Here is a 12,448-nt window from a genome sequence, read left to right on the forward strand (position 1 = left end):
GCTCCTTCTAAAATATGAAAAACAAAGATTTACTCTGCTTTGTTCTAAAGTATGAAAAACCCAATAGCATTAATCAAAGGAGGACATTAAGGTAGGAAAACTGGCATAGATAAAACTGTCTATATCAGTTGATTTCTATCAACCTATTAAATCTTAAACTGATGACATGAAAGGTCTACTGGTAGTATCTCAGATTTTCCCCTGAGGTATGCAGTTTATTAATTTCTTCAATTGCTTTAGCATTGAAGTAATATAATATTTACGGGGTTAAGATATTGCCTTGGCTATGTGGGGTCTTTTGCAGTTCCATATGAACTTTAGGATGCTTTTTTCTATTTCTGTAAAATGTGCCATTGGAAGTTTGATGGAGATTGCATGAATCTGTAGTTGGCTTTGGCTAGAAGAGAAAGTTTAACAATATTAATTATTGCAGTTCATGAACATGAGAAATCTTTCCATTTATTTTTGTCTTCAGTTATCTCATTAATATCTTATAGTTTTCAGTGTACAGGTCTTTAACTTTTTAGTTAAAATTATTCCTAAGTATTTCATTCTTTTTGGCACTATTGTAAATGAGATTGTTTCTTAATTTCTTTTTCTAATAGTTTGTGTTAGTATAGAAAAATGTGACTGATTTTTGTATGTTGATTTTGTATCCTGAAACTTACTGAATTCCTTTATTACTTATAACAGTTTTTTTTTTTGGTGGAGTCTTCAGTGTTTTCTATTTATAGTATCAGGTCAGCTGCAAACAGAAACAATTTAACTTCTTTTTCTTAAATATTTATTTATTTATTTATTTGGTTGTGCTGGGTCTTAGTTGCAGCTCACTGGCTCCTTAGTTGTGGCAGGCAGGCTCCTTAGTTGTGGCATGCGAACTCTTAGTTGCGGCATGCATGTGGGATCTAGTTCCCTGACCAGGGATTGAACCTGGGCCCCCTGCATTGGGAATGTGGACTCTTAACCACTGCTCCACTAGGGAAGTCCCTAACTTCTTTTTTGATTTGTATACCTGTTATTTCTTTCTCTTGCCTAATTGTTCTGGCTATGACTTCCAGTGTTATGTTGAATAAAGGTGGTGAAAGTGGGCACCCTTGTCTTGTCCCTGTTCTTAGAAGAGAAACTTTCAGGTATTTGCCATCTAGTATGATGTTATCTGTGGTCTTGTAATGTATGGCCCTTATTTTGTTAAGGTACATTTCTTCCATACCTAATTTGTTGAGAGTTTTTATCATGAAATGAGGTTGAATGTTGTCAATGGTTTTTCTGAATCTACTGAGATTATCATGTGATTTTTATGTTTTATTCTGTTAATGTGGTGTTTACATTTGTTGATTTGCACATGTTGAACCATCCTTGCATTCCAAGAATAAATCTCACTGGATCATGGTGAGTGATTTTTTTAATGTGCTGTTTAATTTGGCTTGCTAGTATTTTGTTGAGGATTTTTGCTTCTATATTCATTTGGGATATTGGCTTGTAATTTTTTGTTCTTTTTTGTACTTTCTTGTAGTGTTCTTATCTGACTTTGGTATCAGGGTAATGCTGGCCTCATAAAATGAATTTGGAAGTGTTCCTGCCATTTTTATATAGCAATCATGAGAAAGAAGACAAAGCTTGAGGAACCATACTTCTTAATTTCAAACTATTACAAGGCTATAGTAGTCAAAACAGTATGGCACTGGCATAAAAACAGATATACAGATCACTGGAACAGAATAGAGAGCCCTAAAATAAACCTACTCATAAATGGTCAACTAATATTTGAAAAGGACACCAAGAATATCTGATGGGGAAAGGAGAGTCTGTTCAATAAGTGGTGTTGGAAAACTGGATACCCACACGCCAAAGAACTAGAGTCTTATTTTACACCATACACAAAAATTAATGGATTAAATACTTAAATGTATTTCAATGGCCATTATGGGCTCTACTCAATTTTATTTTTGAAGTGGATAAAAACATTTCAGAAACTTTTCTGGCTTAGGATTTTATACTGATAATTAACACAACCAATTCTGAAAAAGCTAGGACAGAAAGCATATATAACTTTACTTGCTCATTAAATATAGTATAAGATTAATAATATACATAAATTTGAATTAAGGAAGCTACTTAATTCTTCTTGAAATTTCTTCAATTGTGTCTGGGTCTAATTTATTTGTTTTCCTGGAGCATGATTTCTGAAGTAGAAACAATAGTTATGTATGCTTGATGAAAACTTTTGTAAGCTAAAATTGGAGATGCTCACCATGATACAGTCAAATCAAGAATACCCAGATCTGTCTCATTTCAAAGATAATCATATACATTACACTCAGCTGAAACATATACAATTAGTCACATTTTTATCACGTTTTGGAGACTGTTCTTACTTATTCTTACTAGTGTTTTTTTTTACTACATTCTCCTTCTCAGTAATCCCTTACAGCACTAGTAGCATGCTGTTTCTCTCATGTTATCCCTCTAGTCTATCCCATGCAAGAAAGAAGAGAGAACCATAATTTCCATTCACTCCACAAGTGAAAAAAAGGGTAAGAATGAGAAAGGTGAAGTGATTTACGTAAGATCATGCTAGGAATCACTGGTTGAGCAATATTACTACAATTATATCACACAATTTCTAGCTCTAACAGTTTAAATGGCCGTGCTCTTCTGGGAGAGATTTATGAAGACATCTTTCTCCCTATAGCAAGAGCTGGGAAACTTACAGAATGTCAATGTCCTATATCTGTCTGAAAGGTTAAAGTTAGAGAGAAAAAAAACAACTTGTGGCCTAAACAGAATAGTTGTAGGAAGACTTTTTGCCATAATTTTACCTGAGGTATCTGGATCTTTTAAAGCCACATTTTGAGGTACTGCATCTCAAATGTCAGTGTGATGTGATCAAAGTGTTAGGTTGGCTTTGCTGGCTTTGAATCGCCTTGCTTTATCAAAGGATGAATAACAACTTCCAGCATAGAGAAAGACAGGCAATTTGATTGCAGGAAGAAAAAATATCTCTTTTGAAAGGGTAGACAACTATTAGCAACTTAAAAATATATAAAATAAATATAATGTACTTGAAGTGATTAAGTTATGAGGGGTTAGCTATTGAATTAAAATGTGTCAGCTTTTGGCATTTTGGAAGAAAGCCGAAGGCAGCATCCAAAGTGTTTTCCTTAGTTATAAATAAAAGTATCAGGATATATGGCAACTGTGATCAAAAGAATTCAGACAAATTGAAGTGAGGTGAGATGTGAATTACATCAGCTCAGCAGGACGAGTGTCAGATTTATTGAACTCAGCAAGGACAGTGTGTGAGACATCACCTTCTGAGTTGAGAGAGACAGGCAAACCGGTCCCGGTCTCTAAAAACAAACAGTTGGGAAAACATCATAAATATTTTGATTTTTGAAAGTTTTATTTTGGGACAGTGTGTATTAATTACTTATGTGTTTTTATCCCTCTCAAAAAGAAGTACTATATTTGAAAGGAATATTAATTGTAACCTCCAGCATTACTTTCTTTAGAAATAAAATAGAGGCTTCTTCCCTAATTTCTTTCTTTTCGTTTCTCCTTCCTGGTTAGTACTTCTAAAGCACAAATAATTAAAATTGATAATTTAAAACAGATATTTGTAAATCATATGGGGGGATTTGTAATTGGATCTAATCAACAAGGAGTTTAGGGGAACTGAAGAAACATTTAATATGCTACGTTTTCTTAAAATTATGTTAAGTACCTTCTGAGGCTTCAGTGCTGGAGAGGACATGGCTGACACCGAGCCCAGATTAGCAGACCACTCACTGTGTGTCTTCACTGCAGATATTTGGTTTTGCTGGTGGTTAGGTTGATAGATAAGCAGGCAGAGATGTGGGTAATTAAAAACATGTTATCTCAATCATCCTTAATCTAATCAAAGCAAAGAGATATAAAAAGGGTCTTATATCTTCTCCTCAACTCCTACCAACATTTAACCTTTTTTTCATGCAATATTCGAAGGTTGTATCTGCACATTTTTACATTGTGTTTTTAGGCAAAATTAAGCTAAAGTTCAAAAATGCTGAGTAAACTATAGGAGAGTACGATATTTTAGATAGAGCATCTATATTGCACCAAATCTTACAAACCCCACTTTTTTTTTTTTGACCTTTTAGAAAGCATATCTGAATGCAAGGGAATGAGTCTGATATTATTTAAAGAAATGACCTTAAATCATCTCTACTTACAAAATATAAAAGTAATTCACATATTTTGATACCTTAAGTATTCATTTTAACAAACTACATCTAATAGGCTTCATATTGTGTTGTAGTTGCCTGAGTTCACTCAAATATTTGAAAATTTCAGGTAATGAGAATATATCTTTGTTTCTCAGACTGTGAAATGAATATTAAAAATCAGTCTCTTTGGACGGGGGAAACGAGGATATAATTCCAAGGTTTTTTTTTTTTTTTTTTTTTTTTTTTTTTTTTGTGTTGTACGCAGGCCTCTCACTGCTGTGGCCTCTCCCGTTGCAGAGCACAGGCTCTGGACGCGCAGGCTCAGCGGCCATGGCTCACGGGCCTAGCCGCTCCGCGGCATGTGGGATCTTCCCGGACCGGGGCACGAACCCGTGTCCCCTGCATCGGCAGGCGGACTCTCAACCACTGCGCCACCAGGGAAGCCCCATGATGGCTATTCTTTTAACAAGTTTTGAAGTGCACAACACTCTATTGTTAATTATAGACACTATGTTATACAGCAGATCTCTAAAACGAGTTCTATTCCTTGACCTTGACACACATGTCCCTTTGATGACAACCTACTGAAACTTGAGGTTCATTTGGATTTTTTCACAAATCCCCTATCTCCACTTCCACATATTTCTTCTTGAACCTCTGAGTTCCCATAGCTTCCTGTCCTAGGGTACCTTAGCATACTCTCACTTTTACTATATACTATATAGTGTATGTCTTATAATAAAGGCCTTGAGGGCTTGCACTAATTGTTCACTCATCCTGGAATATTTTCTTCAGTTCTTTCTGGTTGACTCTTGTCATCCAAGTCTTAACTTACATTCTGCCACAGCCAAGAGATCTTCTCTGACCATACGAGGTAAAGTCACCTCCCAGTCACTGGCTGTTCTATCATCGCGTTTTACTCCCTAGCACTACTTAGTGTATGTCTCCCTCATTAAAATGTACACTCCCTGTCTGCTGACACCTTGCCTACATCATGCACCACTGTATTCACAGCCCTTTAGAATGGTGACTGGAGACAACAGATGCTCAATAAACATGTAATGACCGAATTAATCCTTTTGTCTCCATGGATTTTTCCATTTTGTTGGACAGTGTATTAACCTGAGAATATGGTTGCCTCTGTTTCATCTTCTTATCTTCTGTGATATCTGATACATGGTCTTGCACCCAGGAAAGCCTCAGGGTTTTTTTATTAATAGAATTGTATTAATGTGACTGGAAAACTGGTAGATAATTGGAACCGTTACTCTAACTCTGTTCGCAAAAAGTAGTTTCTGTTGTAACATCATTTCATTTTCTGAGCACTTGGTTAAATGAAAAATAGAGAAAGGAAGAACACAATTGTAGTATGCTAGCTTAAAGAAATCTATATCAAGGCAAACCAATTGTATTCCCACAGGAAACTTGATTTAATTTCTTTCTAAAAAATTGTCCATATCTACATATTCAACTGCAATATAGCAAATGGTGTGATTATTTAAATAAAAGATATTTAAAACCAGAGTTCTTGTAAAAAAATCTAAAAATATAATTACACACTTTTTAATATAACTAGGGGCTTTTCTGTATAGATGTGCTCTGGTCCACTAGTAATATAACTTTGCTACTAGTAATTTTAAAGTGTCAAATTGTACATAATGCTTTAATTGACATAAGCTATTCAGAAACACAACACTGTGACTTAAATGAAGTAGATAAAAGCAGATTTCTAAAATGTTTAGTTTATTTTTATATGAATTGGGGAGTAAATCAAGACAATGTATTATTCTTGCAACATAAATTGGATTGAATTAGAAATAGACTTGCTACTTTGAAATGAAATTTACTACCAAATTAGTATTAGTTACAATGTGGGGACCAGGAGGGACTCTAGAAGTCATTGAAATGAGGTTAGTTAGATGTCCAGACTCAAGCCTCTACTTCTTAGTCTAAGGCTTACTCCAAAATGTAGCCTGCTGACTCTCATTTTTATCTTAAAGAGTACCAAGTGACAAACTTCTGAAACAGGTAGCCAACAGTGTTAGAAGCTAGTAGGTTCTGGCTTATGAAATTTTAAAGTATCCTTTATATTCAAAAAGGATGGGCAACTTTTAATAATACATTTCAATTAAATGAATAATATTAAAATCATACTTAACTCTGCAAAAATCTTTCCTTGATTATTTGTGAGGCACTTGTAGATTTAACACTGCTTTCTTTATGAAATTTAGTAAGATTTGTATTGTGTATGCTGAATGACATTCTGGTTATTAGAATGCAAATTAGCAAAGAAGGAGTTAAGTGTACTGCTTTAGTGTACGTATTAGTTAGGATTATTTCAGTCTCAAATGGCAGGAACTTAAATTAGCTTATACCAAAAAAAAAAAAAGCTCACTGGCTGGGAAGAATAGGTTAGTTCAGAAGCTAAAAGGAAAAGCTATAGAAAAATAAAGCATCTAGGGCAGGAATTATGCACTCCTCTTCGCTTATTTTTCCTTAACTTCATTCTGCAAAAGGTTTCATTCTTCATATTTTAAATAAGACATACCCCCTGGCAGCTCTCATATCATTTCCTCTCAGTTAAGCAACCCATAAAAGGAGGTGGGGACTCCTTCACTCTAGGTTCTATCAATATTAAAGAAGATCTTGAATTGGCACAGTTTGGGGCACTTGGCCACAGTGGGAGATAGGGGAATCTTGCATCAGGATTATACGATTGACATCTTCACAAGAACCACATGCAACTTGGGAAGTGTGATTTCCCCAGAGAAAGGATGCTAAATTTTAAAAGGATGTTCAATTAAAAAGAAATTTTCCCCCTAGAGTATTTTTGATAACGGTATCTGCCAAGATAATCTCTCATGAGTTAGTCATTTTAGAGATGGCATAAATCAAATTCCAGTACTGGCCTTATGTATGGAAGTTTTCAAAGACTGAAATATTGTAAAAACTAATATTGATGAAGGCGCAGTAAGACGGGCCCTCATCTAACTCTGGTGGTAGTGTAAATTGGTAAAACCTTTTGTAAAGCAATTTGATGTGTTAAGAAACTTAAAAGCATTTCACACTCTTGAATCCAGTAATCCCATTTCTAAAAGTGAATTCTAATAAAATAATCACAATGTGGATAGATTTTTATATGCAACATTTGTAATAATTCTGAAATAAAATAAATGTTGAGAAAAGTTGATTTAGTTAAATATAAATATATGATGGGCTAATATGTAGATTACATGATACCCTCTTCACATGATTTTGCTAATATGTTATGTTTGCAGGGTTGAAGGGAAACAAATGCCCTTATAAACTGTTGGTAAGAATGTAGATTGATGCAAAGTCATTGAGAGGAAATTATAAATTTTATAATCATGAAAATGTATATCAAAATTAAAAATGCAAATATAGCCTAGCAAATTTATTTCTAGGAATTTATCCCATTGATAGTCCTGTACATACCCAAAGAACATTCACTGCAATAGAAACGTTTATTCACAATAGAAAATATTTGGAGTAAGTTAAATGTCCACCAGTAAGGGACATATTTTAAAAATGCAGCACTTAAAAAGAAATGATCGGGGCTTCCCTGTGGGTGCAGTGGTTAAGAATTTGCCTGCCAATGCCGGGGACACAGGTTCGAGCCCTGGTCTGGGAAGATCCCACAAGCTGCAGAGCAACTATGCCCGTGCACCACAACTACTGAGCCCACATGCCACAACTACTGAAGCCTGCACGCCACAACTACTGAAGCCTGTGAGCTTAGAGCCCGTGCTCCACAACAAGAGAAGCCACGTCAGTGAGAAGCCCACACACCGCAACGAAGAGTAGCCCCTGCTCGCCGCAACTAGAGAAAACCCGCGCGCAGCAACGAAGACCCAACGCAGCCAAAAATAAGTAAATAAATAAATTTATTTATTTTTAAAAAAGAAGAAATGATCTATATCTCTTTGAAGTGTAGTTGATTTACAATGTTGTATTCATTTCTGCTGTACAGCAAAGTGATTTGTTATGCATATATATACATTCTTTTCTATATTCTCTTCCGTTGTGATTTATCATAGGATATTGACTATAGTTCTCTGTGCTATACAGTAGGACCTTGTTTATAGAATGGTCTACATTGTTATCTGCAAAATATATTCTATAAAAACAAACAACATCAAACGCTACTAGAGTAGACTCTACTATAGACATCAAACGCTGCATCTACATCTACTATAGACATCAAACACTGTCTATAGTAGACTCTCATTTATCTAATATTTTATGAATATGCTTGCATGAAATAGATACAGTTGTGTGGTAGACATGACTAGTATTCAGTTATATCCAGTTCTCTTTTCCTTCTTGGACATACAGACGATTATACTTTCCAAACTTCTTGCATTTATCTAGAGCGACGAAACTAGTTCTGGCAAATAAAATGTGACTGGGAGTGACTTTTGAGCTGACAAAAATGAAAAGCCCTCTTAAAACTCACCAGTCTCTCCCTCTGTATTCAAGCAAGGGTCTTGTGTTGAAAACGTGAGCCACAAGATAAAAACAGTTTGGGTGGCTGACACATATAAAATATCTGCCTGAGGGTAACCAGGACTGGCAAGAAGTTTGTAGGAACAAAAAATAAGTGCTTACTGTGTTAAACTATTATGGATTTGGGGTTTTCTTTTTTTTTTTTAATTTTAAAATAAAAGCTTTAATTTCAAAATTTTCTAGTTGCCTTTTTACTAGAGGCACTGTAATTCATCATTCAATGTAGGACACTTAAAAAAATTATATGTAATTTACATATAAGTAAAATACAGACATCTTAAGTGCATAGCTCTGTGAATATTTACATGTGGGTGCATCTAAGTACCTGCCACCCAAAACAAGTTAAGCTCACTTAATTATGCGGAGACAAGAGGCATAATCAGGACTGATTGCCTCCTTGTGAAAAGATTATTTGGGGTAAGAATATTATCAGTGATATATTGTATGACATCAGGAAACCCATTGCTGCTCTTACCATTCCTGGTGATGATAAGTTTGAATGCTTGGTTAAGGGGTACATAACCAAATTTGAACTTTTGCCTATAAGCCCCATCTTGCCCAATGTAGAAATTTACTTGAGGCACTTTCAAGTACATTAATTCCATTCAGCGAATTGGCATTTTTTAAATGTCCCCATCTCCTTTCTCTTCTGCTCCCTTAGGGCTGGGAATCTTTGGAGAGATAGCCACTTCCACTTTTGTCAGTTCACAGGCTTTTTTCACGCAACCCCGTAAGCAGGCTGTGCACCCTGTAAGTGGGAATCACGGAGAGTGCGGAGCGGAGTTCAGCTGTCAAATGGCGCCGTGGAGTTGATTTGTAGTCACTTCTCTATCATTAATTATAATCATAGCTGTACCCTTTTTACTGGTATTGTGATCTCACGGCAGGTTTTTCGTTAATACTTTATTCCTGGGTACACACTCAGGGCACGGCATATTGTCCTCCAGGTGTGGAGGTGTGGAAAATTGCTGGCAGGTAACAAGAAGCGTGCAGACACCCTGCTTCGTTTATCAGGCACCCAAGCCTGTCCAGTATGAAATTGTAAATGAACCCAGCCCTCTGTGTTAGCAGGGAGAACTCTCCTCTGAACCACGCACCACCGGACCCCACAGGTCTCTTGTGATTGCTCCAACTCCATCTTCACGGCCCTGGCTGTAATTCTGCTCCAAGAGGCAAACACAGCTTCCAGGTCAGGGGCAGACGTTGATACAACTCCCTGAAGAGTGGGAGCTCCTTCAAGGGCAGGTGCTTCCTCCTCAGGAGGAACAGCCCCTTCAAAAGACATCTGTTTCAGAACATTCCAGAGGTAGTTCCCCCTTGTCCAACTTTGATTTTCTTCTCGATGGAGATGATAGGATCTTGGCCTCCTTGGCTGTGGCAGGAATGTTTTTTTGATGAGGGTAGGCATGTTCACAGAGTCCTTTAGATCCATCTAGTTTCAGGCCTTTGGTGCTTAGTTTTAACTGCTGGCACCAAGCGCACACAACGTCCCTGTGAATCAGGTTGACAGGTGGCAGTATAGAAGGTAAAGGAAGAATCGGCATTGTCTTTTGAGGTTTCACACTGTCACAACATTGTGGCATTTTTCGTGGACAGCAATTACTGTTATCTTTTATAGATCTTTTTCTTTTGGTCCCCTTTGCTGAGTTTTCTAGTATATCTGGTTTACTAGAAGCCCCCTGTCCCTCTTCGGCATCTACTGACGTAAGTTGGAATTTGCAACTCATATATTCTTCCTCTGCCTTCTTTGTGGAGTTGCACTCCTGGTTGTCTGCACTCTCCATGCTCAGAAATTTCAAGGTTGATAAAACGGAGACTCTCCTTACTTCTTCATTTCGGGTTCTCTTTATCACAGAAAAAAACATAGTCTATTCTAATTACCATAAGCAGTTCATTCGGGCAGCCAAATGTATTTCAAATTGGCTTACTGTTGTAACATATAGACTGCAGATTGTATAATGACTCAAATGCAACAGAAGTGAATTTTTTTTTCACTTATCAATTCATGGAGGTTCTGCACTAACTGTAATGATGGAGGTCGCCATCTCTTACTTCATCTAGTCATTCAGGAACCCAAGGTGATCATGTTTGTAGTCTCTTTTCCCTGTGGCTTCCAAAGTTTTCTTGGATATTAAAATTCAGCTGAAAGGAGGGCAAAGATCACAGAGAATGGCATGTGGGAGGTTTTTATGGGAAGGCCTGGAGGTGACACAATACACTTTTACTTATTGACTAGGAACTTATCACAAGGCCATACCTTGTGTATGCCAATGTAGTGATTTGGCTGTGTGCCCAGGAAAAGAGGAAATTAATTTTGCTGAACACAATTTTTCTGCCAGGGATGGAGGGACTTACTTTTTGTTATATATTCAGTGATTACGCTTTGAACTTAAAACAGTGGGCATATTTTACTTTTGGGTCAAAATAATCACAAAATGACATGAAAAAAATGCTCTTGATATATTTTTTGCTTTAATTTTGTGAGGTTTTTTTTTTTTGCTATTTTTAAAGTTAAATGCATGCCCTTTATAGAAAATGTAGAAAGTAAGATAAAAATAACTAAGCAGAAGAAGTTATCCAGTAACCACCATGATCCCACCATAACGATCTTATGAGGGTAAATGAAATTATAATCCCTATTTTATAATTGAAGATGGTAACCCCCAGGGACTGTAATAAACTTGTCATATTTAGGAAGTGGTAGAGCTTAGAGGAAAGAAGAGCCAGGGAAGCTTTCACAGAGGAGGATATAAGGAATTTTGCATTTCTAATTACACTGGGAGAAGGAATAAAACTAGAGAAACATGTAAAGCAAGGGAAATAATGCAATCAGTTTTACATATTTTATGTTTGAAGTACAGATTAAATATCTACGTGTAACTGTCCAATAGGCGGTATGAACCTGGGTACTAGAAAGAAGACTGGTCAGGATATCGAGATTTATGTGTCACAATGACAGAGGTTCGAGGCACTAGTATTAAAGGTCATAGATAGAGTTAAGAAGAGGCAGAATCCTGAGCTACAACACAATTCACAAGTTAGATGTTGTTTTTGATTGCTGAAGGCTAGAATTGGTTTTTATTTCTTTTCTTGATGCTTTGGTCTGTTTCCCTGAAGAGCTCCCATTGGAACAGTTAGAGTTGGATGCAGCATGAGACGCTGGCCAAGATTCTAAGTGGTGAAGGTGGCCTGATATTAAAAACATCCAGGTGTTCAGCCCTACTGAGCCCCAAGGTTGTTATTCTTAACTATTGTGAACATCTGTTCCTATAAGTATCAAAAGACAGAGAACTTGGAGAACTTATTTTCCTTCTGGCTCTGTTACTAATTAGCTGTATGAGTTAGGAGAAATTACTTTTCCACCCAGGGTTCTGATTTCCTCATATCAAAAATGAGGAGACTAGGCTAAATAATCTTTAATTACCTTCCAGCTCTACAACCCCAAATCTATGATGAGTCATAATTATTCTAAACTTCCTAAACTTTATACTCTTTTCTGCTTTTATAGAAATTATTACTTTTCATTCTAGATATGTAAATGCAACCTTATGTAGATAAGGTTATCTACATCGATGTCTCATCACTCCTTTTAGACCATAACTACCATAGGTTAGAAAAGCAACAATTATCTCTGTGTCTTCCTTGGTATCTAGTACAGAATCTTGCACAATATAAATTCAAACAAGGAACAAAGACACATTTTAAAACTGAAAACT

The 12,448-nt window shown here is 36.3% G+C and overlaps 1 pseudogene; it reads right to left on the bottom strand.

Annotated features, from left to right (window-relative positions):
• Positions 1-9,610: 9,610 nt before the first annotated feature.
• LOC101284692 (developmental pluripotency-associated protein 4-like) lies at positions 9,611-10,516 on the bottom strand (annotated as a pseudogene).
• Positions 10,517-12,448: the final 1,932 nt, after the last annotated feature.

Source organism: Orcinus orca, chromosome 5 (genome assembly GCF_937001465.1).
Source record: "Orcinus orca chromosome 5, mOrcOrc1.1, whole genome shotgun sequence".
NCBI classification, from domain to species: Eukaryota; Metazoa; Chordata; class Mammalia; order Artiodactyla; family Delphinidae; genus Orcinus; species Orcinus orca.